Source organism: Lotus japonicus, chromosome 3, assembly GCF_012489685.1.
Source record: "Lotus japonicus ecotype B-129 chromosome 3, LjGifu_v1.2".
In the NCBI taxonomy this organism is placed as follows: domain Eukaryota; kingdom Viridiplantae; phylum Streptophyta; class Magnoliopsida; order Fabales; family Fabaceae; genus Lotus; species Lotus japonicus.
Window position 1 is genome coordinate 32,048,433 of NC_080043.1, and position 27,427 is coordinate 32,075,859.

At 36.4% G+C, this 27,427-nt stretch overlaps 1 pseudogene; it reads right to left on the reverse strand.

Moving 5' to 3' along the window:
* LOC130743967 (uncharacterized) lies at positions 1–25,515 on the reverse strand (annotated as a pseudogene).
* Between the last annotated feature and the right edge of the window lie 1,912 nt (positions 25,516–27,427).

The window sequence follows — 27,427 nt, forward strand, 5'->3', positions numbered from 1 at the left end:
TTTTCTAAAACAACAAACATTTTGAAAAAATTGAAAAGTGGCTAAAACAACAATCTTTCTGGAATGGAGGGAGTACAAGATAACATTGCTACCCATAGCCTAGATGGAAGCAACAAGAGGAGAAGAATCAAGGAGATCCATAGCCACCATGTGAAGATGATAACCCAAGCCCAAACACAGCTTCCAAGCTTCTCCAAATGAGTTCAAATTGAGAAAAGTTAGGTCTGATGTGTGCATCAGTTAAGCAATGCGGCAACATCTTGCCTTCCAATGCAGCACCATCAAGCACCTGCATAGAAAAGGACGAGAAAAATACTAAAAATTACAAACTAAACTAAAACCAACCTAAAAATGCTAAATTACCCTATTTTAATAGCTAGAACATTTAAAACTACTAAGAAAAAAGACTAATATCCCTAGGTCAACACATACCACGAGGACATGCAGCGAGTTGTGTTTGTCAATGCCCCTTGGAGCCCAAGATTGGTTGAGGTTGTGGTATACGGTTGAACCCTAATATTGTTGCAGATGAAATTGTTGTGCCATTTTCTGATGCAATCCAATGGGAAGAGATTGGTGTGTTCGTTGATCAAACCTCACAACCAATATGAGATTTCCAGGCACCACAAGAAAGAGTTTTAACCAGCCATTCTTTCACTATTTTTCATTTGAACTTTCTTATCTTCTGTTTTTGTTTCAAGTCATCCACTGACTCCACTTGACACACCTAACCATCTTGTCATAGCTAAAGTAGTACAATAATTAATTTGTCATACAAAAATAATATGGTTTGAGGGAGGAAGGTCTAGGGACCAATCCTTGAATGGTATATGTACTAAAAAAAAAAAAACTAAATATCAGGATGTGATTGGTTAGCTTCGTGTCTGTGGGTTAATCCTTCTCTTGTAACAAAAAAATCAAATAAACTAGATATTGTCTAAAGATAATGAAACTAGATATAAAGCTCCTATACTAAACAAGACTAGAAACTTGATTTATCTTAGATGGAGGAGCACTACGGGTAACACTTCCCAATGGCTGAGGGACGTTATATTAGTTTAATTCCTCCGACTCCTGGGACATAACACATACCAAACTTGCAGCTGAGAAATCAGACCTGAAACTGGATGGTTGTTGTAAAAGGTGAAAATTTTGTTTTTGCTGGTGGAAGAACCCACTTCTATTATAGTGCTGATACCTATATTTACACCAATTGCTAATGTAATCTCTATATATGAAGAAAAACGAGTAATCTTATTGAGGAGATGTGCTGGAAAATTGCTGCTAAGAGAAAAATGAGTGCATGAAGTTCGGGTGCATGAGCAACAAATAATCCTAACCGGTTAATCTGACTGTGACTTGCAATCTTGCAGAAATGAACTGAGCATCCAAACATATACCATGAGAACATGCAACTAGCTATGATTTGTCGATGCACCTTGGAGCCCAAGATTGGTTTGAGCTGTGGTTTATGGTTGCATCCCTATTATTGTTGCAGATGATATTGTTCTGCCATTTGCTGATGCAATCCCATGGCAAGAGATAGGTGTGTTTGTTGATCAAACCCCACAATCAGCAAGCACCAATATGAGATTTGAAAGGCACCATAAGAAATAGTTTTAACCAGCCATGCTTTCACCATCTTTTACGCGAATTTCCTTCTCTTTCGTTTTTGTTTCAAGTCATCCACTGACTCCACTTGAGCAGAGAACCTCGTAACAGCAGATCCATTTCCATCCCAACTAGAAACAATTTCATTCCCATATGGTGCATAGCAACGTTCCATTTTCTCCTCAATTGGTTCATCATCATATATGAGATAAATTGCTGTCTTTTTCACAATGAATCTGTTCTCAAAAACAACCACCACCTTCACTTTGTTACCTGGTTCAATATTTGATACTACTCTCTGCCACTCTTCACCTTCAAAGGAGGCTAATGTTTCCCTCTTATAGAGCTGAATACTTGTCTTTGTGTAATTTATCACCAGCACATTTTTAAGGCGATCTAATGTTGTGTCATCTGTGGTAGAAGAATGGACAACACACATCATTGTCTTCAAACTACGCCCATTCACTCGAGGGACTTCAAAACTTACAGAAGAACCTTCGCAATTGAAGGTTAACCAATGGGGATAATTGTCTCCTGGGAGAAAGTTAACACCAGACCCTCCAACAGTCATATTCTGTAAAAATGAAAATATCTGAATACCACCTTATCATTCATTCAACAATTAAAAATATAGTTATCCTCCTAAGATACCTAACCATCTTGTCGATAAAAACTTTGATCTCCTGATTAACAGACAAATACCAAAGTTATAATAACTTATGGAAGAAAAATTAAATCGTTATATATTTATAATGTTCAGCAGAGAAGACCATTGCTTGGATTCTTCAAACAGAAACTATCAGTCCAGCTTAAATAATACCATAACAAAAATATAATAAAATGATTTTGCTAATTCCTTTCGACATTTATACCAAAATATTAATAAGCCCCTCGCTAATATAAACGTGTACATTGAAGGTTGTAGCAGTTTTTTATAACACAAAGTACACACAAGTGATGTCACTACTCTACGTACTAGCTAAAGCCCAAAATCAGATTCATGGAGTTCCTTATATTACAGGAAAGATTGATGGACTAATGTTAGTTTCCTACAGAGAAAATATACCCATTACTAAGGTTTTCATATATGTATTTCTTCAATAGTTAGTTCTAGATTTATATGCAAGACTAATTAACATATGATTTTATAGATTTTGAATTTAAAATGTAAACCTATGCAAGAGAGTGGAGAGATAGAAACCTGTAAAATGCTCTCTTTCAGAATACTGGTGGCATGGCAATTCATTCCCATTTGAAATAAAAGAGATTTCAATGAACCTTTTGATCCTGAATCATGCACTAGACAGTTGGATTCCATCAAAGGAGAAGTTCTCATATTTGATACTTCTGACGTAGTTGCTGTTGATTCAAATTCTACAGAAGAATTACAGGCATATAAAGAATCCAAAATTCTTTTTTCATCTCGAAAAAGTTGAAGTTCTGAGCTGCACTCAATCCACAGACTTCGAAGCTTAGGAAGGTCCATGGGAATAGTTGATAATTCGGCAGAACCACTACTTAACACATCTAAAGAAACAAGAGATGACATGTTTGCAGATGTTTGAACTAGGGATGAGAGGTTATTTGTTGGTGACATCCAAGACCAAATGATAGAAGGAAACACATCACGTGAGAATCCTTCATGGCTGCACAAAGAAATATATCCAATGCTTTTTGACCTTACTAATGAATAGGGAACTCTTGTTATTGCAGTGTTGTCTGCAATCAGGGTTGTCAAAGATTCCATCTGTTCCAAGTCCTCTTCCAACTTGTCAATCATTAAACATCCAGAAAGATTAAGGGTTTTCAGAGATTTCAACTTATAGATGCTTCTTGGAAGGTTACAAAGGCTAACACAGTCTTTCAAATTTATCAGTACAACTTTATTGAGATGTCCAATGCTATGGGAAACCTCAGACAGGCTCGGACAATCTATAAGTACAAGCTTTTCAAGATTAGGCATATTTGAAAAGTCTGGGGTCTGTGTCAAATGCTGAGAATGACTAAGATTCAGAATTGTCAGCTTCTCCATCCTCTGCAAGATCAAAGTGTCATAGAGAAAACTTAAGAAAAAAACTTAAACGATAGGTGGAAGCAATTGTAATGTTTACATTGGTGAATGTCAAACTTTTAAGGCATATATCCAATGATTTCGTTGTTCATTTGCTTTCAAAACTTTCCAACAAAGACTACATTTCTATATTTAATGTTGCAGCAATTCTTAAAGGTTGTGCATGAGCTTTGTGCTGAGAGTTTAAACATTGGGGTGATATAAGTAGGAGTACTAACTGCAGTTTCATTTTTAAATTTGAATCAATTTGATAGGATATTGTTTGTTGATAGGTTTGTCAAATCTAGGATTTGTTATTTTTTTTAAATCATGATTACTGTTGAATATATAAACGACAACAGCCTTGTAACACTCAAGTTTGAAATACAAGTTTATTCAAAATACTATAATATACAGTTTTGGCGTCTAAATTTGTAGCTTCCTTAATCAAATTACCAATGTTGCAACTATATCCTTTAATTTCCCTTCTTTGTACTATATCAAAAATGTTGCAAATGCGCAAGATTGAGGTGGTAATGTTTTATGTGGGTTGTAGTTGAAACTTAAAAGAACTTTCACATAAGGTGCATCTTAAATATTATATAAATAAAATTCATTTGATTCAGTAATCCCATGGAAATTTAATTTTAAGTCATGCATTGTTACTGTAAACCTTTTTTAAAATATCATCATGTATTGATAATTATTAAAGAAGTTTCACCGATCACAAACCACAATCACTTTAAAGGAGACCTGAGTATTATAATGAGGCGCTAATGAAAAAAATTACATTTGACAATAGATCAAATTCAAACTCATCCTCTTAAGATTTTACACAAAGTTTGTAAGTCTTAATTTTAAAATAAATGTTCCATTCCAGAAAATAATATGCTTCAGAAATCAGAATGAATATTGGGCAAACTTTGGTTCAATGTACTTGCAAAATTAAGACTGAAAGAAACATAATGAAAATTGTGTCTAAAACTACTATATAACAAACTAGTATTACTATTTATTAGAATTCATTTAAACTGCATCTATAAATACAAAAAACTTGAAAATGACTTAGGAAATGAAAAAGATAAACTCAGAAAAAATTAATACCTGGGCCTCTTTCCAGACAAGTTTGATATTGCTGTTTTCTAACTCGATGGAAACCAAACTTCCTTGATAAAAGTTTTTAGGTATGAATCGTAAAGGAAATCCATGCCAACACAGCCATCTCATATTTCTTGAAAGATTTTCAAAATCTCCTACAAGTTGGACACCAGCAAGTTGAAGCAATCTGAGCCTCTTCATCTTCTTAAATGCTTTAGTGCTGAAACATTTTGTATTACTACTTGGGAACTTAAAAGACAGTCCCTCTATAGCTTTTGTTCCCTATCAAATTAAACGGACAGAAAAGTGAAAAATGCATACCTGAAAGATATAAGGAAGCTAAAAATTGTTGTGATGAAACCCATCATTTATTTTTAGTACAAGCCAGGAAGCACAAACAGTTCATAACCAAACTAATCAAGAAAACAAATGAACCTTCACACATAAAAGATAAATATTTCTTATCCATCCTTTAGATTTGGATATTTTAAATCCAAAAAAAAAAGAAAGAAATGAAGTTCTTACAGTTTGTTGTGATAATACATCAAGAACATCCTCGTGAAACCATAACCTACTGCGCTCCTCGGGCTCCTTTGGTGATTTCTCACGAATGATCTCTCTTCCCATGTCTCGCAGCAAATCATGCATTCCAAGCTTGTTCTTATCATCAACAGTTACAAGACTTCTCTCAACAAGGACATTTATTCCAATTTCTGCAAAAAGTCCACAGCCATTCAATATGCGTATAACATCGTTTCTGTCCATCCCAATAAAGAAACATGCTATGTCAAGGAATATCTCTTTCTCTGTATCATCATTTAAATCATCATAACTTATTTTTAACTTCTTCTGTACTTGATCATTGGGTATTCGTTTGAGTTTCTCCAGTACATTCTTCCATTCTGTTACCCCCCTATCAAACAAATATGATCCAAGGACTTCAAGAGCTAGTGGCAATCCCCCAGAATACTGAACTACTTTTCTAGAAATTTCAGCAAAATCTTCTGTAGGGTTAGCTTGATTGAATGCATGCCAACTAAAAAGCTCAACAGATTGACTTTCATCCATTTCTTTCATTATGTAAACTTGATCAACTCTGTTCCCCCTGAGTATATGCTTATCTCTGGTTGTGATGATTATTCTACTACCTGAACCAAACCATGTACGACTTCCACACAAAGCATTCAGTTGATCCAATTTATTCACTTCGTCAAGTACAAGAAGTACTCGTTTATGGCAAAGTCTTTCCTTCAGTATATGCTGTCCAGATTCAATGCTATGTATCTTGGCTGTCGTTTTTTTGAACATATCAAACAGAAGTTGTCCTTGCAAATGCACTTGTCCAGCATCTTGCTCCCAAACTTCCCTAATATTTGCAAGGAAGCTCCTACCCTCAAAATTGCGGCCAATTTTATTGTAAATAGCTTTTGCAATGGTTGTTTTACCAACTCCACCCATACCCCACACCCCAAGTAGTAGAACATCATTTGAGTTTTGGCTGTCTAGCAGTTGAATTATATCTCGCATTCGAGATTCAACTCCCACCGGATTATCAGCAATAAACAAGTCTGTCTTGTCAAGCAAACTTGTAACATTTTCAACAACATTCTCGATAGTTTCACTCTCATTCCTATAAAAATGAACCATAGAAAATGTATGGAAATAAGAGGGGAGATTGAAGAAGAAAATTATAGTTGGACATGTGTGTGCGCAACTGCGCACATGTAAGCTGAACTGTATGCAATTTGCAGAAGAGTTGCAATGATGCTGAAAGTGTTGTCTAATAACGTACGTGATACTATCATTTGGTGCCATAACAACAGGGCAAGAAAGAGCAGATTTTGATCAGATGTCATGTCACATATTTAAACAAACAACAATTATTCTTTCACATGTATGAGAGTGTCCCTGTAGAATGATGACTCTTTAGAAGAAAAGAAAAAGAAAATACTAAAAGAACTTAATTTAAGCAAAAGGTTCAAAGGATATGAATATCGAAAGAGTGCATTAGTGATAGGATTATTTAATATATTATTTAGAATGTCAAGTCTGCAGTGTTAAAAAATTAAATGTATGTGTTCATGTTAACATTTAGGGTTAAGTTAGATTTAGATCATTGAGAGTGTATAGGTCTTGGCCATATGTACTTGTACTTTGTAATTTGTACTACATATTATACTTAACTCTTAACCCAAGTACTATATATATCAGGAGGAGACTGCATTTAGCAGATCATCCATTACAGTTTCTAAATCTCTTTCTATTTCTCATATATTTCTCTCTTTAACTATTTCTTTATTCACACAGCATCAAGAGGCCACTATGGTTCATCTCAACCTTCTAGGTCAGCCTCTGTAAAAATAAAAAATAAAAAAACTCAACCAGCCGCTTCAAAGAAGGCTGACCAAGGCTGCTGGGGTGACAAAAAAAATATTGGACAGATCTTGAAAAAATTGGCAGAATGCCAAAATCGCAGCTTATGCGAGCAACCGTGTAGATGTTGTTTTGGAGCCAAGTGACACACGTCTCAATGACAGAGTAAGGCACATTTTCTGTCTGAGGAAGGCCTTGTTTTCATAGTCGTTAGTAGTGACTTAGCGACGTTTCAAGATGAGACGATGTGCTTCTGTATTGTTCTGAAGGTGGAAATGTGTGTTTCTGGTAAACAGTTTTTATAAAGTTTTTTTTGTGTGAAATTGAAGTATTGAACTTTTGATTTTTCTGAGTTATGGCTGAAGAAAACCCTGAGGTAGAAAGTTTAGAGAATAAAGATTTATCACAAAAAAATGTGATGAATGATACCAGAATTCAAAACCCAAGGACCATAGTGGAGTATAGTACCCAACTACTCTTGAGGAAATATGATTATATATATTGGGTGGTAGTTAGTTAGTTATCTGATGTACTAGCGTTAGAGTCAGTTTTTCCTTCTGTTATGATTAGTTACAAGCTCTCACTGACTTTATAAATAGGATCCTTATAATATCTCATTTCAGTTAATACCTTTTCTCTTCTACTCTCAAACTCCGATGGTATCAAGATCTTGATTTTTCGAAGACTATAGGCAACGCCAACGGATTAAAGCTCTCTCTATCAGGAATGATACCCTGGTCAGTTATACTATACAATTGAATTTTCCAATCTCCATTAACACCTTGTGATGGCCTATGGAGTCATCCGAATGAAGGTTTATAGAAAACACAAACTTGCTGCAAAGAGGTTTAGCAAATGCAGGACATGGAACAACATCCCATGTCTGATTTTCTTCTAGTGCTAGAAGATCTGTTTCAATAGCTTTTTGCTAACATTCATGCTCCATTGCCTGTTTATAAGAAGAGGTAGAAACAGATGATAAAGTTGCAGTCACGAAAGGGAGAGGTGAAACCATAATTTTTGGGTGGTTTACGAGCATGAGAACTGCATCACATAGGAGTTGGTTATGGAGCAAGTACTGGATCAACTGCCTGGTAATGGTCTTGAGGAAGTTCAGGAGGTTCTACTTCTCATGGCTGGTTTGGGTGACGATATTACGTAGTCGGCACATCAAGAGGTCTTACTGGTTGTGGTCCTATTATCCTATAGGAGAGTTAGAATACAATGGCAGAACAAAAAATGAGGAAGACAGATTATCATGGTGAGTTGCAAAAAAAGAAAAACAAAATTTCTTGAAAGAAGTCAACTCTGCCTATGCTTGCATAGTCGGTTCCAAGTGTGTGTAAAGGAGGAGGGTTGTGTAAGGCCTTCGGCGGTCTACATAAAACTAGCCGATATTTTAAATATGATAAAATAATACATATTTTACGCTAATGCTAGGTCGTTGACCGGAAGCAACACGATGTATGGCTCAAGTACAGTGTTAATGAGCTAGAGTTGTTGCATCGGCACCTGGATGCAATGCTAAATAAGCAAGCGACCTCACATCCTGGACAAATGTGGTTAAAGAAGCTAGCCCATGATTGCTTGATTAGGTTTGGTTCTTAGAATATTGGTACATTACAGGTAAATCTTTGGAGGTGGTGGACACAATGATTTGAAGAAGGATTAACATAATGTGCCTTCAGGAAACTAAATGGGTTGGAAAAAAAGCTAAGGATATGGACACTATAGGATTTAAGCTTTGGTATACTGGGAAGATCAAAAGAAGGAGGTAATTTTGTTGCTTTCCTCTCTAAGTCAACTTCTCATGGTCCGAGGCTTCTGAACTCTGGTGTTATTGACCACATCCCTAGTAATAAATCATTATTTTCTCATCCATCAACCTCAAGCTATCCACCTTCAATTACCATGGCAAATGGTTTCCAAACACAATATGAGGGGGTGGGTACTACCCATCCTCTTCCCTCCCTATCTCTTTTGAATGTTTCAGGTTCCTCATTTAATTAAGTGTTAAACACTTAAACGTGAAAACCGTCAATGAACTTTGAGCGAGATTTGATTTTCGTCCCTCATCGAAAAATCTTCCTATAGACACCCTCAAACTTAGGTTTTTTGTTTTGAAACTGTCCTTGCCGCAAAAAAGCTCTGGCCGTCGTGGCCAGGTGTCCGTTTTGGGCCTATGTGGACATGCCACATCATTTCATTAAATGACGTGTTATTTTTTAAAAAATAAAATAAAAACTAACATAATTAAATTTTAATTAACCCCCCCCCCAAATCTTTCCTAATTAAAACTCTAACCCTAAAACTAAGACTAACAATAACCTAACTTCATCTCCTTATAAAATCAGATCAAAACCTTTCATCTCTTTTGATATTCATATTCAATGATCTTCAATTCTTCATCATCATCTTCAACATTAAGAACAAAAAACGCAGAATATAAATTTAAAAAATTAAAAACTCAAACATGAATGCTCTTTTGTTCATCATCATCTTCATCTTCTCCATCCAAAATCCAAAAAATTAAAAATCTATCTCAGATCTAACAAACATGCAACCAAACATGAAACTCAATTTTGACCAGTATGAGGCGAACACGATCCCAAACAAAACCCTATTCAAATCCAAACGATCCACTTTCCTCTTCCAAAATCCGACAAACTGCCGTCATCACCAACAAAGACCCAGATCTCCTTTCAAAGCCGTTCACCTCCACCGGCGAAATCGAAGCCGTTTTCAACCACCTCCGCGCCGCCGATCCCCTCTTAGCCAACTGCATCGACTCTCTCCCCCCTCCTCACTTCTTAAACGACGTCATCGTCAACCCCTTCTTCTCCCTCACGAAGAGCATCATCTCAAAGCAACTCTCCAACAAGGTAGCTTCTGTAAGCTGGAACCTTCGAGCGGTATTATTTTGGCTACATATTTTTTTCAGGTAGGTCCACATCTTGGCTGCAGTGTCGTATGGTCTAAGACTGAGCACAATATTTGGATCAACAGAGCCTATGATCCATGCCATGACTTGATTATCTTTGACTTCCCACTTGTCATATTCACTTTGTTGTGTCTCCTTGTTAGGAGCAGGGTTGCTGCCATCAACACGACCCCATAGTTCTTTACCTTTGACAAAGATCTGGAACTGAAATGCCCAAACTGAGTAGTTCTTGCCATTAAGGCGAACCAAAAAGACATCATACTTTTCAGTAGACATGAGCTCTAGGAAAAAGAACAACACATGGAGTGAAGTCTGAACTAGAAACAAAAGGAACTTGCTTGACCAGAACAAGCTTGAGACAAACGAGAGAAAAAAAAACTAGGAATTTTAGGTGAAGCTAGGATAGGATCAGAACCAAGACTGATACCATGTCATTAACACGTCAGCGTCATAATTTCCTAATTAGCAAATTGATGCTTGTAGATTCACCAGCATCAATTTGATGGCGGAAGCTGTCAATGGAAGCTGGCAGAATATTGGTTATTACTTCAGCATATTTGGTCATTTAAATCAGCATATTGCATTTATGTTTCAACATATTTGGTCATTTAAATCAGCATATTGCATTTATGTACAATTGTAACTGTGATATTCTGTATTACTCCCTTAATTAGAATAGGTCAGCAGTTAAGTCAGCATATTCTTGCATTATTGCAGAGCTGTTATTATGTAATTAGAATAACCAGTTGTTGGTTACATTTTTGGCAGTTTAGATATACTATCCCTTAAAACTAGCTAAACTACCAGAAATGTATCCTACAACTGGCTATTCTAATTACATAATTACAGCTCTGCAATAATGCAGGAATATGCTGACTTAACTGCTGACCTATTCTAATTAAGCGAGTAATACAGAATATCACAGTTACAACTGTACATAAATGCAATATGCTGATATAAATGCCAAATATGCTGAAGTAATAACCAATATTATGTTAGCTTCCATTGACAGCTTCCACCATCGAATCCTGCTTCGTCTCCCTCTGCGATGGCCGCGATTCGGTTCTCCCCGACGTAGTTTTGTCGTTGTCTCCCGCTCAGCTCCGGCAAGCTGGAATCTCCGGACCCAAAGTGACTTACCTCGATGGCTCGATCCTACAAATGGGTCGTTGTCCACATGTTCATGATCAACTGGGAAAGTTGAAAGTGAACTTCAATTGGGATTCACCAATTTTGTATTTGAATGTGGGTGGTCTATTTATCTTATTTTATGTTTGGTTGCATGTTGGGAAACTGTATTTCAGGTTGGGATAGAACTAAAAGTAATTGGAGAAGTAATTACTGATTGTTAGATTTGAGATTGATTTTTAATTTTTTGGACAAGGTGGATGTATCATTAATTGGGAAGACGAGAGAGGGAATAATGAGAAATTTGAATCAAATTTGAAAAGGGGCAATCAATGGAGGTTCTCGCTGCACATATTCTCAAGCATCTTTCAATGATTTTGGTTTGGGAGAAGGGGAAAGGAAGGGGAGTGTGAAAGAAGATGAAGAAGAAGATACTTACTAGGTATTTTTTTTTCTGGAATTGAAATATGAATATTAAAAGAGATGAAATTGGGGTTTTGATATGATTTTATTAGGAGATGAAGTTATGTTGGTCTTAGTTTTAGGGTTAGAGTTTTAATTAGTTAAGATTTGGGGGGCTTAATTACAAATAAAAATATTTAGTTGGTTTTTTTAAAATTAACACGTCATTTAATGAAATGATGTGACACGTCCACATAAGCCCAAAACGGACACCTAACCATGGGGACCGGAGCATTTTTGCGGCAATGACGATTTTCAAACAAAAAAACTAAGTTTGAGGGTGTCTATAAGAAGATTTTCCGATGTGGGATGAAAATAAATCTCGCTCAAAGTCCAGGGACGGTTTCTCACGTTTAACCCTTTAATTTAATTCTGATTAGTCGTTTGACCCACTCTCTTGGTGTCGGATGTGAGCTCAATGGTCTTTACCAACTCTCTAGCCATTAGCCAACCTCATCATGCAGATGCTACGAATTAATCATTTTCAATAAATTAATAATCAACTTTATCTTGAATTTTAAATTAATAAATAAAAAATTTATTTTAAAATAACACTTAAGAGGAATATATACTTTCTCCCCGTCAAAAAAATATATATTACCTTCTCGGACTCTAGAAATTCCAAAGACACTAGAGTTTTTTTTTTTTTGAAAGTCCAAAGACACTAGAGTTAATTTCAAAAAAAGACACTAGAGTTTTTATTAAATTCACATTAACGAGATTATTCTCAACAAAAAAAAAACCTTAGAAATTTTGTATTAATAGATATGAATAAGTTTGTTTTTAGTGGCAAATGTTAGTTGTCAGTATTGTTTCGAATCCTGGACCATTCACTCTTCACTCTCCCAAACTTTTATGTCATCTAATTCTTATCACTTGAGCTAACATTCGGGGACATGAGATATGAATAAGTGGTTGTGCTTAGAGTAAGAAATAAATAAAAGAGAAAGAAGTAATAAATATAACATATTATACTCATTATGAGTTTAATGGATATGCACTGACAGTGTAAAATAGTTTTACAGAGTCATCCAATCAAAGCATGGCACATAGGAGAGATAATTACATTTTACTTTAATTTTAATTAAAAGAATAAGATATTTTCTGATTTGGCGGAATTCAATTGGATGTCTGTGTAAAATTATTTTACACTGTCAGTGCATATCCATTAAACTCTTATATTATTATGAATGTGATCTATCCTAAGTTGTCTAATTTGGTTAAGTAATTATACTTTTAATAAATATACCATTTTGTTAATGTAAATGATATATAAATAAGAGAAAGTCAATGCAATTTGTAAAATAGAAAGGAGGTTAGTGCAATAATATCAAATATCAGGGAGGTGAGTGCAATTACTAAAATTAAAATAAGTTGAAAACAACATAGTCAGTATGGTGACAGAAGAACAGAACTCAGTGTTAAAAAGGTACCTGGAATTTAAGACTACAAACCCTGAAATGCCACCAGCCTCACGGAGCGCCTCTCTCCAACCAGACACCCGATGATCAAGCAAAACGTCTTCTGAGGGATTGTGAAACATTGAAGTTCTGTTTATCAGATTCTGAAAACTTTTCCCAAACTGACCAGTTTGACGCCGCACTTCAGAGGGATCAACGTCGTAGAACACCGGCAAAACCACCTGTCCAATGGTTCTGTGACATTCCATTATTTTCTTCAACTCTTCCATACACCACCGTGAATCTGCATAATTTCTCGAGAAAACAATGATTGAAATCTGAGACTCTTCAATTGCTCGCAGCAGTGAGGTTGAAATGAATGCTCCCCTGGGACTAGAAATAGAATCGTCGTCGTCCTTGAAAACGATGATTCCAGCGTTCTGAAGAGCAGTGTAAAGATGTGAAGTGAAGGAAGTTCGCGTGTCCTCCCCTCTGAAACTCAAAAACACATTGTGGATCCTTCTTCTAGAATCCGGATAGTTAACGAACCCAGGATCATTGAAATTAAACATATTTGATTCTGACCAATGATCCAAATATGACTCCTCCTTAAACGGCGAATTGTCCCAACTCCCAAGTAGGGGAAGAAGAAATGGTTGATTTGTAGTTTGGACTTTATTTGGAGAGGAAGGAAGTGAAAGCAGAGTCAGATATATATCAAAAGAAATCGTTGATTTGTTGTTTGGGGGTTGAGAGTTGCTGTTTATATGCAAAGAAGAGAAGGTGGTGGACTCGTTTTGGCACAAGCAGGGAGCGTGTGAGCATGACTCAAAGGCCAAAGCCTGGATGTGTGAATGAGTTTTTTTTTTTTTTTGTTAAGCGGATGTGTGAATGAGTGATGCATTCTTATCCAGCCACATTGGAATTCCTTTTGACAAATCGGCAAACACGTCGGAGATAGGAAAGAGAAGCAATATAAAAGGGAAAAAAAAGAGAGGAAAGGAACCCCAATACATTGAGTGAATTGATGTAAGCTATGTTTTGCTGACTAATTCATAAACTAGTTAAAAGCTTATAAACTAGTTAAAAGCTAAAAGTTAATAAGTTAGTTGAAAATTGAAAGTTTATATACCTCATTAAAAAATGTGTTTGATAAAACTAACGGTTGAACAAGCTGAAGCTGTAAAAGTGATATAAAATGACATACTTATATAATTATTTTTAATATTACTTTATTTACACATAAATACATATACGATATTAAAATAAGGAAAATGTTGTGGGGCACGACCTTGGCCCTCGTGCACCACGCACGAAGCACTACCGCCAGAAACTGTAACTTTTTCTTTTTTGACAGTTGTAATTTTGTGGCGGTTTAAAACCGCCACTAAATAACTTTCGTGCATCATTCGTACCTGTTTTGTCGTATCATATAGCATTGCTCTTAAAATAATTACCACTTTAAACATTTTAATTTAATTCAAATTATTTATTATCTAAAAAATATAATATTAATTTTTAATTTGTTTTTTGTTTTTTGTTTTTATTAATTTAAATATAATAAAACAAATACCTTTATATTTTAATTCATTAAAGTAAGCTTATATTTGTCTACGTTCAAAAAATATTTTTTCAAATTTGTATTAATAATTGAATAGTACTTATTTCAAAATAAAAATAATTAGAGTTAGTGTTTTTATAAATATAAAAAGGCAAGAATTTTATTAAAATGATAAGGATAAAAAATAAAGAGAACAAATTCAATAAGCTTTAAGCTTTACTTATAGCGAGTATGTATGACATGTTTAGCTGATAAGCTAGCTGAAAGCTGAAAAACTAGCTGAAAGCTTATAAGCTAGCTGATAGCTGAAAGCTGAAAAGCTACGTGATTGAAACAAAAGTGTTTGGTAAAACTAGCTGTTAAACAAACTGAAATTGTAAAAAGACATACTTGTATAATTATTTTTATATTTAACATTACTTTATTTTCACATTAATACCTATATGATATTAATATTAAAATTATTATCACTTTAAATATTTTTATTAACTCAAGTTATTTATCATCTTAAAAATATAATATTAATTTTTACTTATTTTTATTAATAGAATATTTTTAATACTTGTGGTGCGCAGCGGTGTGGCGAGAATGGTGGCGGGAACTGCATACGTAAGTTTGAGGGGAAAATAGGTTTAGTGGTTTTATAAATATATATAAGGGTAATGGTGGAATTTTAATAAAATAATAAGGATAAAAATGAGAATAAATTTAATAAGCTATAAGCTATAAGCTACCTGAGATAGCTTATAGCTTAAAGCTTTAAGCTACTGAAATAAGCTCCTTCACCAAACACTTTTGAAGAGCTTTTAAGCTAGTCAAATAAGCTTTAAGCTAGTCAAATAAGCTATAAGCTAGCTGAAATGACATGTCAAACATAGCCTTAGCCTATAGCTTAAAGCTTAATGCTACTGGAATAAGCACTTATACCAAGCACTTTTAAAGAGCTTTTAAGCTAGTCAAATAAGCTTTAAACTAGTCAAATAAGCTATAAGCTAGCTGAAATGTTTGTAAAAAAAAAACACTAGTTGAAATGACATGTCAAACATAACTTAGATGAAGTAATTAGGGATTTACTGATATGGGATTTACTTAGGGTTGAATTAGACATGCAGGAGTGAGAGATATACACATGGAAAATAATCAAAATATTATTTGATAAAATAAGGACATATTATGACTTTTTGAAATTACATTATTTTAGGGATGAAAAACTAAAAAATAATTTTATGAGGATTTTGGTGTATAAGTTAGAGACTAAAAACGATTGACCACTATACGCGTTTTATTCATACAGGCCATGATCGAACTCTCAAACTAATGATTAAATAACGAAGGGAATTGACCGATACAATTTATAACATTTAATTTAGCATTCGATAGTTATAACATTTAACGAAACCAATAGAATAAAATGCTTTTAATTAAATAATTGTTGTTTATTAAAAAATTTGTTGTTATTTTAACTTTAACGCTTAACATAAAATAATGCAAATAAATTAAATAGTAGTATTTCAATAACACAAAAGTAGTGTACATATCAAATCTACGCAACCATGATGGACTGTAATAAAATAAGAAAATCAAACATTAGAGAAGACTTTATTTGAAGATAACATTGTTTGTAGAAGTTTGTACATTTCCAACATCTTATAAAATTAAGGTTTAATTGCACTTTTGGTCCCCCAACTTTGACCTTCCTGCAAAAATTGTCCCCAAACTTTAAAATTAGCAAAAAAACGTCTCTAACGTTTACACCCGGTTGCAAAAATGATCTTCCGTCCAATTTAATCCATTATTTAACGAATTCTAGGATACAAATTAATAAGAAATAAGAAAATAAAACAAAAAACTTGAAATTGATGAATGTTCATCTTCTTCAAAGAACTTTCATCATCATTTTCATATTCTTCTCTAGATAACCCAGAAGCAAACAAAAAAAAATCATCAACCCCACCTCAAACATCAATTTCAGATCTCAAATCAATTGATGACAATCACAAACACTAGAACCAACAGATTTAGAAGAAAAAAAAAACGCAATCCTTTACAGAACAGGCTTCAACCTTTATGAATCAAAATTATTCATAAAAAAGCAATCTTCAACAATGAGATCAACACTGTAAGTCTGTAACAATGTATTTCTCATCAACACAAAAAACAAATTTTTAGTAAAAAATCAAAACCATGCCTAGAAACAGTGAGATCGATTACGAATAATCTGCTTCATTGCTATTTTTTTCCCCTACCCAACATGTTTTCCTCCAACACCAACAGATATGGGCAAACACCACCAAATTTCTGCTTGAACTCCATCACCAAATTGTTGCAGAATCGAATCAAATCCCTTTACCCTCCGTTCATTTTCTTTCGGTTTCCCGTTTTCCTCAAATCAATCCTTCACAATCCCAGTTCGCAGATCGTGTTCGAACTCCGAACGAGAACCACCACCGTACCGTCGTTCACATGAACCACAACCATCATTGAACCCCGAACCATGATCGCGACCTCATCTGGTCGATGGAACCACTGTCGCTCCCTTCAGCGGCGGCCGTTGCCCAGGCCTCGAACGTTCACCTTTATAGCCGGCGCCGACGACCACCCTTCCTCGATCTGGCCATCAACGGTGCCGATGAGATTGAGCCTCACCTCAACCCCCACATACCCAGACATAGAATCGCAGCCAACCCAGTACCAACAACAACCGAAAATCAGATCTGAAACTACAAACCCACACATAGAGGAAGAGAGATCGAGAAACTTGATACCAAAAGGGGAACTTAAGGGGTATGAATCGACCAAAAACCGCACAAACCCGGAATCGAAAGTGGATCTAGTCTGGTTATGCGCGAAGAAGATGAAGATGATGAATAATTCAGAGACTAAATTTTTTAATTATTTTTTTGAGGAATATTCCGTTAGTTTTTGGATGGATTTGGACGGAAAACCAATTTTGCAACCGGGTGTAAACGTTAGGGACATTTTTTGCTAATTTTAAAATTTGGGGACGATTTTCACAGAAAGGCCAAAGTTGGGGGACCAAAAGTGCAATGCAATTAAGCCTAAAATTAAAATTTCAATATTGTTTCATGACTTGACCCTATATAGTGAAACATACAACTATCTGGGCTAGGTGGAACCTCCAAATATGTGGGTGACCCCGGTCCTAGGAGCTTGATGAGGCCGTACATAGGTCCTAAAGGGTGTGTGGGTGACCCCGGCAGTACCGCTCCTCAAAGGACTCATGTCACTCCTACAAGGCGAGCTTTATCGTGATAGGGTGGGCCAACCCCTGTTAAAGGACTTGATCGCGCTAGTAGGGATTGGACTTAGCTTATCAATGTTTAAGGGTTCTTGAGTCGATGATTTATAAGGTTCAAGAGTCTAATTAAGTTTAGATTTATGGTTTTCGTACCTCTATAAAAGGAGGACTTTTATTTGTAAGAAGCAGTTCTAATGAAATACACAGCGAATAGGTTAAATAATTGGGATTCTTTTAACCTATCTTTGTACCTTTCAAATAGAACCATCATATTTGTATTTAATTTTGTAAACTCATTTATAATCTATAGGCTTCTTACTAGGAAGTGGAACAATTGGCAAAGTCTTGTTTTGATCTAAAGCTTGAAGAATAAGGAGTTAAAGATTTAGTGTCTTCCTAGAAGTCCTATCTTGTTAGAAATACTCAACAATTTGTCTTAGTATTCCTTGATTGTCTCAAACTCTTTCATCCTCCGCAACTCAAATTCCCTCTTAAATTAAGCACTTGCATGCTTCGTATTCTTTCATCACCGACATATTTCTCCTTCAGATAATCTCAAATTACTTTTGCAGATTTGAGAGTCATGATCCTTGTAAAGACGGTTATTGAAACACCAGCAAAAGACATGAATTTGCCTTTACTTTCCGAGTCTTTTTGTCCTTGTGATTCTTGATCTAGACCACGGTTGGATTGACTAGCAGCGGGAGAACTTCATAGTCCTCCTTTTTTTTTATTGTCTTCCCAAAGATCCAAAGCCTCAACGTAATCCTCCACTTTGACAGTAGTCCAATGATCATAGTTTTCTACATCAAAGAGTGGAGGTGCTAACTTGTGAGAAATTTGAATCTACATCCATTTTTACAGGTCAGTAAGAAGAAAACTCTTGATACCAATTGTTTTTTTTTATAAGAAAACAACATTCATTAAAACAAGCTAGCACAACAAGTGCTGACAGCAATACAAAGTTTGAATAGATCACTTACAATACACTCAATTCAGACCCAAGTATTCACTAAGAGCTAAATACGGCAACAGAACTCAGACTTAACGGATTTGGATCCTCTCATATTTGTCTTTCACATCATATCACTTTGTACGAGGATTTGGATCCTCTCATGTGTGTCTTTCACATGACCATGTCATGTGGGAAATCATGATCATTCATTAATTTTAATGAAATCAAACGGTGGATATGAGTTCAATCTTATTTTCAATTTGCACATTCACACGAAATGTCACCATGTTCTCCCCCATCTTGCCTCTGTTAAACACGAAAGTCCAAATCTATTCTCCTTCATCGAGTCAAAAGCCATTCTCTTCTTCCTGGATTTGTCCCAGTTTTTTATTACTTGATCGACTTCCTTCGTAACTTCAGAGTTTTTTACAAGAATACAGGTTTTCAGATACAAACTGTCTCGGATACCATCTTGGTGGCTGCTAAATCAGCAAATTCGTTTGTCATTATAGGTTGTATGACAGGATAAAATAAAAAAATCATTTAAATATTATAATCTTGTAGCATTGCAAGAAAAGGGTGTAACCGTTTAAGGGTTCTGGAATGAAGCAGAGAGTCACATTGTCATTTTCCCGCAAGCAAAATCAAGACTTACCTATCAGAGTGTCGTAAGGAAAAGTTCTTGATGGGTATTTGAGCTATGCCTTTTTCAGATATTGATTTTCAATCTTGTGGCAGTTGAAAACTTGAAGTCATTCTAGAAAGGTGGTTCAGAGGCGAGCATGACCAGAAAAAGAGAAAATGGGATATCTAGCTAGAAAGAAGTTGGTCTCAACTGGATGATTATTTGAGGTGAAAAATTGTTTTTCCTGGTGGAGGAACCAACTTCTATTATAGTGCTGATAAATATATTACCCCAATTGCTAATGTAATCTCCATATATGAAGAAAAAGAGTGCTCTTATCTTATGAGCTGGGAATTTTCTGCTAACAGAAAAACGAGTCAACAGCATCAATACAACGTTTGCAGGCACCATAAGAATTAGGTTTTTAATAACTAGCCATTCTTTCTCCTTCTTTTACTTGAATTTTCTTCTCTTTTGTTGTTGTTTCAAGTCATCCACTGACTCCACTTGAGCAGAGAACCTCGTAACAGCAGATTCATTTCCATCACGACTAGAAACAATTTCATTCCCATATGGTGCATAGCAATGTTCCATTTTCTCCTCAATCGGTTAATCATCATATATGAGATAAATTGCTGTCTTTTTCACAACGAATCTGTTCTCAAAAACAACCACCACCTTCACTTTGTTACCTGGTTCAATATTTGATACTACTTTCTGCCACTCTTCATCTTCAAAGGAGGCTAATGTTTCCCTCTTATAGAGCTGAATAGTTGTCTTTATGTAATTTATCACCAACACATTTCTAAGGCGATCTGATGTTGTGTCATCTGCGGTAGAAGAATGGACAACACACAACATTGTCTTCAAACTACGCCCATTCACTTGAGGGACTTCAAAACTTACAGAAGAACCTTCGCAATTGAAGGTTAACCAATGAGGATAATTGTCTCCTGGAAGCAAGCTAACACCAGACCCACTGACAGCCATATTCTGTAAAAGTGAAAATATGCGAATGCCACCTTATCATTCATTCAACAATTAATAAAATGATTTTGCTATTTCCTTTCGACATTTTTACAATAATGTTAATAAGCCCGTCACTAATATCAACGTGTACATTGAAGGTTGTAGAAGTTTTTTATAATACAAAGTACACACAAATGATGTCACTACTCTACGTACTAGCTAAAGCCCAAAATCAGATTCATGGAGTTCCTTATATTACAGGAAAGATTGATGGACTAATGTTAGTTTCCTACAGAGAAAATATACCCATTACCAAGGGTTTTCACATATGTATTTCTTTAATAGTTAGTTCTAGATTTATATGCAAGACTAATTAACATATGATTTTATATATTTTGAATTTAAAATGTAAACCTATGCAAGAGAGTGGGAGAGATATAAACCTGTAAAATGCTCTCTTTCAGAATACTGGTGGCATGGCAATTCATTCCCATTTGAAATAAAAGAGATTTCAATGAACCTTTTGATTCTGAATATTTCACTAGACAGTTGGATTCCATTAAAGCAGAAGTTCTCATATTAGATACTTCTGACGTAGTTGCTGTTGATTCAAATTCTACAGAAGAATTAGAGGCATATAAAGAATCCAAAATTCTTTCTGCATCTCGAGAAAGTCGAAGTTCTGAGCTGCACTCCATCCACAGACTTCGAAGCTTCGGAAGGTCCATGGGAATAGATGATAGTCCAGCAGAACTATTACTTAACACATCTAAAGAAACAAGAGATGACATGTTTGCAGATGTTTGAACTAGGGGTGAGAAGTTATTTGTTGGTGACATCCAAGACCAAATGATAGAAGGAAACACATCACGTGAGAATCCTTCGTGGCCGCACAAATAAATATATCCAATGCTTTTTGACCTAACTAATGAATAGGGGACTCTTGTTATTGCAGTGTTGTCTGCAATCAGGGTTGTCAAAGATTCCATCTGTTCCACATCCTCTTCCAACTTGTCAATCATTAAACATCCAGAAAGAATGAGGGTTTTCAGAGATTTCAACTTATAGATGCTTCTTGGAAGGTTACGAAGGCGAATACAGTCTTTCAAATTTATTAGAACAACTTTATTGAGATGTCCAATGCTATGGGAAACCTCAGTCAGGCTTGGACAATCTCTAAGTACAAGCTTTTCAAGATTAGGCAGATTTGAAAAGTCTGGGGTCTCTGTCAAATGCTGACAATGACTAAGATTCAGAATTTTTAGCTTCTCCATCCTCTGCAAGATTAGAAGTGTTATAGAGAGAACTTTGTAAAAAAGCTTTAAAATGGGTGGAAGCAATTGCATGTAAATTTTTTACATTGGTGAGTGTAGTAGTACTTTTGCTTTCAAAATCGTCAACCCAAGGCTACATTTATATATATAATGTCACAGAAATTATTGAAGGTCATGCATGAATATTCTGGTGAGATCTTAAAACATTGGTATGTGTTGGGCCGCAAGAGGATAAACCGGGGGATCATCACATTGGGTTTACATGAGCACACCAAAGTGGATTGGACACCACATCTTTCACCCAAAACCTTAAGGCAATGGGGGTATGAGTCCTCTCACTTATAAAGTGTTCATCTCTCCTCTAACCATCCAATGTGGGACTTCTTTACTCACACTTGACATCCCAACAATCTCCCCCTCAAGTGTGAGTCCATCTCAAGCGCAAACCTCCAATTACTTGCACCGCCGTTGGATCTCCATCAACTGAACACGCCGCCTAGCCAACATTGCTAAGAAGACTTTCAACATAAGGAGCCATCACCATGATCGCACTAACCATCGGCTCTGATACCACTGTTGGGCCGCAAGAGGATAAACCGGGGAATCATCACATTGGGTTTACATGAGCACACCAAAGTGGATTGGACACCACATCTTTCACCCAAAACCTTAAGACAATGGGGGTATGGGTCCTCTCACTTATAAAGTGTTCATCTCTCCTCTAACCATCCAATGTGGGACTTCTTTACTCACACTTGACATCCCAACAATCTCCCCCTCAAGTGTGAGTCCATCTCAAGCGCAAACCTCCAATTACTTGCACCGCCGTTGGATCTCCATCAACGGAACACGCCGCCTAGCCAACATTGCTAAGAAGACTTTCAACATAAGGAGTCATCACCATGATCGCACTAACCATCGGCTCTGATACCACTGTTGGGCCGCAAGAGGATAAACCGGGGAATCATCACATTGGGTTTACATGAGCACACCAAAGTGGATTGGACACCACATCTTTCACCCAAAACCTTAAGACAATGGGGGTATGGGTCCTCTCACTTATAAAGTGTTCATCTCTCCTCTAACCATCCAATGTGGGACTTCTTTACTCACACTTGACATCCCAACAATCTCCCCCTCAAGTGTGAGTCCATCTCAAGCGCAAACCTCCAATTACTTGCACCGCCGTTGGATCTCCATCAACGGAACACGCCGCCTAGCCAACATTGCTAAGAAGACTTTCAACATAAGGAGCCATCACCATGATCGCACTAACCATCGGCTCTGATACCACTGTTGGGCCGCAAGATGATAAACCGGGGGATCATCACATTGGGTTTACATGAGCACACCAAAGTGGATTGGACACCACATCTTTCTCCCAAAACCTTAAGACAATGGGGGTATGGGTCCTCTCACTTATAAAGTGTTCATCTCTCCTCTAACCATCCAATGTGGGACTTCTTTACTCACACTTGACATCCCAACAGTATGATATATAGGTTTGACATCTGAATTTAGATCTTCTTTAATCAAATTATCAAGGTTGCAATCCTTTCCCTTCTTTTCACTGTAACAAAATATTGCCGCACAAGCGTAAGATTTAGGAGGCAATATGTTCTTACCGTTGTAGTTGATTGGAAGAGCTTTCAATACAAGGTGCATATTATTTAAATAAAACTCATTTGATTCAGTAATCCTGTGGAAACTTAATTTTTGAGTCATGGTTACTATAAAACATCTTTAGGCTATCATCCAATTATGTATTGATAATCATTAAAGAAGTTTCACCAATAACAATCAATATATAGGAGATCTCAGTTTTATAATGAGGCGCAAATGCATCATCAGATATTCGCATAAGAAAAATTTACACTTGACAATAAATCAAATTCGAACTCATCCTCTTAGTTTTAACTAATAGTTTATAATTCTTAATCTTAAAACACATGTCCCATACCAGAAATTTGGCAAACTTGGGTTAAATATACGTGCAAATTTTAAGGCTGAAAGAAACATAATGAAAACTAAGTCTAAAAGTACCATATAATAATAGTACTACTATTTAAGAGCTTATGTTAAATTGTATCTATAAATACGAACGATGAAAACAACTCATGAAATGTGAAAAGCTAAACTCAGAATTATTACCTGGGCCTCTTCCCACACACGTTTGACATTGCTGTTTACTAACTCGATGGAAACTAAACTTCCTCGATAGAATTTTTTAGGCATGCATGATAAAGGAAATCCATGCCAACACAGCCATCTAATACTTCTTGAAAGGTATTTAAAATCTCCTTCAAGTTGTACACCACCAAGTTGAAGCAATCTGAGTCTGTTCATTTTCTAAAATGCTTTAGTGCTGAAACATTTTGTATTATTACTTGGCACCTTCAAAGCCAGTCCTTCAATAGCTTTTGTCCCCTGTGAAATAAAATAAATAAAAAGGTAAAAAATGCATATCTGAAAGATATAAGGAAACTAAAATTAATGTGATGAAACCCATATTTTGTTACCAGGAGCCAGGAAGCACAAACAATGCATATGCAAACTAATCAAGAAAACAAATGAATGTTAAAAATTCTTAAACGTTTTTTTATGCTTCCTTTAGAATTGGATATTTTTAATCCAAAATTAAATGCAGTTCTTACAGTTTGATCTGATAATACATCAATCACATCCTCATCAAACCATAACCTGCTACGCTCCTCAGGCTCCTTAGGCGATTTCTCACGAACGATTTCTCTTCCCATGTCTCGCAGCAAATCGTGCATTCCAAGCTTGTTCTTATCATCAACAGTTACAAGACTTCTCTCGACAAGGACACTGATTCCAATTTCCGCAAAAAGTCCACAGCCATTTAATATGTGTACAACATCATTTCTGTCCACCCCAATAAAGAAACACACTATGTGAAGGAATATCTCTTTCTCTGTATCATCTTTTAAACCATAGTAGCTTATTTCTAACTTCTTATGTACTTGATCATTGGGAATTCTTTTGAGCTTCTCCAGTACATTCTTCCATTCTGTTAGCACCCTATCAAACAAATAGGACCCAAGGACTTCAAGAGCTAGTGGCAATCCCCCAGAGTACTCAACTACATTTCTAGAAATTTCAGCAAAATCTTCTCTAGGGCTCGCTTGCTTGAATGCATGCCAACTAAAAAGCTCAATAGATTCACTTTCATCCATTTCTTTCATTGTGTATATTTGGTCAACTCTATTTCCTCTAAGTAAATGTTTATCTCTGGTTGTGATGATTATCCTACTCCCTGAACCAAACCATTTACGACTTCCACACAAAGCATTCAGTTGGTCCAATTTATTCACGTCGTCAAGTACAAGAAGTACTCTTTTACTGCAAAGTCTATCCTTTAATATAGTTTTTCCAGATTCAAGGCTATGTATCTTGGTTGGTTTTTTGAAGATATCAAGCAGAAGTTGTTCTTGTAAATGCACTTGTCCGGCATCTTGCTCCCCAACTTCCCTAATATTTGCAAGGAAGCACCTACCCTCAAAATTGCGGCCAATTTTATTGTAAATAGCTTTTGCAATGGTTGTTTTACCAATTCCTCCCATACCCCACACCTCGAGTAATAGAACATCATTTGATTGTTTGTTGTCTAGTTGTTGAATCATATCTCGCATTCGAGATTCCACTCCCACTGGATTATCAGCAATGAACATGTCTGTCTTGTCGAGAAAACTTGTAACACTGTCAACAATATTCTCAATAGCCTCACTTTCATTCCTATAAAATGAACCAAAGAAAATTATTGTTTCATTCTTATACGTAACATGCATATATTTTTTAAAATTGAATAAATTAACATAAATTTCAACACCTGAGGCCCTTTGGGCATTATCCGGCGTGGGACCTGTTGAAGGAATTAATGAGTCCTAATGTCGCGCGCATTGGAGGCCATGCCTCGGATGGGGGACTTAAAGTGAGGCACTTCCAAATCCAACGCCCTTTGGGCGTTATCTAGCGTAGGACCTGTGAAAACATAACGAGTAATGATGTCGTGCGCATCAGGGACTGTGCCTCGGATGGGGGTCTTAAAATGAGGCGCTTCCACATCCGGGGCCTTGTGGGTTTTATCCGGCATTGGGACTTGTGAAGGACTTAACGAGTCCATATGCCGCGCACATCGGAGGATGTGCCTCAGATGGGGGACTTAAAGTCCTGAGACGACTTCAGGATGAGCTTGTGTTTGTGTTAGTTACCTTAACAAGGCTCACATAGCATGAATCATGAACTTAATTTATTATCCTTACAAAAGGAACCAATCAATTTGAATATCAAAACTTTGTATGAAATAGAACCTAAGAAGTTAGAAAGCATTAAAATGTGGTAATAAAGGACATTCAAGCCTGTAATTTTCTGTTGTTATATCTCCTATGGTTGGTGACGTTCGAATGACGCGACACTTCCTTCCCGTGGAGAGTCTTTACCTTAAATGCTCATTTGCCTGTGTTGGTAACTACATGGAAAGGGCCTTCCCAATTTGGGGCTAGTTATCCTCTTCGATTTCTTTGAGGATCGATGTCTGCTCTTTGTTGGACGAGGTCGCCATGACAGAAGCTCCTTGGGATTAAGGTCGCATTGGAGTCCGCTTCAATTATCTATTTAGCAATAGTGACCAGGATCTGCGCAACTTTTCTGAGCTCTTCCAGTAAGTCTAGCTCTTCACGAATCACCTGGTTGTTTTCCTCAGCTCCGATTGTTTGAACTCACCATGAGGGTTCGCCAATTTCTACGAGCTGGGTTTGGCTAACTCTACCCCTAAAAGCTAGCTTAGAGGTGACAATTGTTCTACCCTTCATAAGGAATATATAGGTCATGCCTTCGTCAATGTGGGACCTTAATACACCTCATCACACCCAAGATTGGACATCTATAACATGGAATTTGCAGGAATGAACAACTGCGGGTTAGGCCTAACTCTACCACAAAATCTAAGCATATAGCTGAGGATTGCTCTACCTTATATGGGTCATACCCTAGTCAATGTGGGATCCTAACAACGAGGATGACTACTTCTACTCGAAAAGCCAACTTGTATGGGGTTTCCCTTGAGGCTGAATGCGAAGTGGTGCGGTTTGCCCATAATACACGAAGAGGTTGATCTGGCCAATTTTTCCCTTCATTTTCCATTCGCTTCTTTGGGGTACCCAGTATAATCTTGTTGGTCGTCTTGGCTTGGCCGTTTGTTTGAGGATGCTCTACTGAAGAAAAATGTTGCTTGATATGGAGCCCTTCAACAAGTTCGCGCAATCGTAATCCCTTGTCAACGAATTGCATGCTATTGTCGTTACGACTGAAAAGGGGATTTCAAAGCGGGTCCTGATGTTCTTACTAAAGAAATTTTGCACACATTCCGAGGTTATGGCGACCAACGGTTCTGCTTCTATGCACTGGTAAAATTATTGACAGCCATGGTTGTCAAACTCGAGAGTATACTTGCTGACTCGGTAGACTCGCGAGTCTAGGTGTGGAAAACGGGTTGACTTGACAGCAGACTCGTTTCTGACTCACACTCGGTAGATTCGGTGGACTCGCGAGTCAATGACCGAGTCAGCGAGTTACGTTTTTTAAAAAAAAATAAAAAAATCCCTAATTTTGTTAAAACCTAATGTCGTGAACCCGTGCCTCCATTACTGCTGTGCGCTTGTGCCTCCATTCCTGCTTCTCGACTCTCTCTCGACCTGCTGT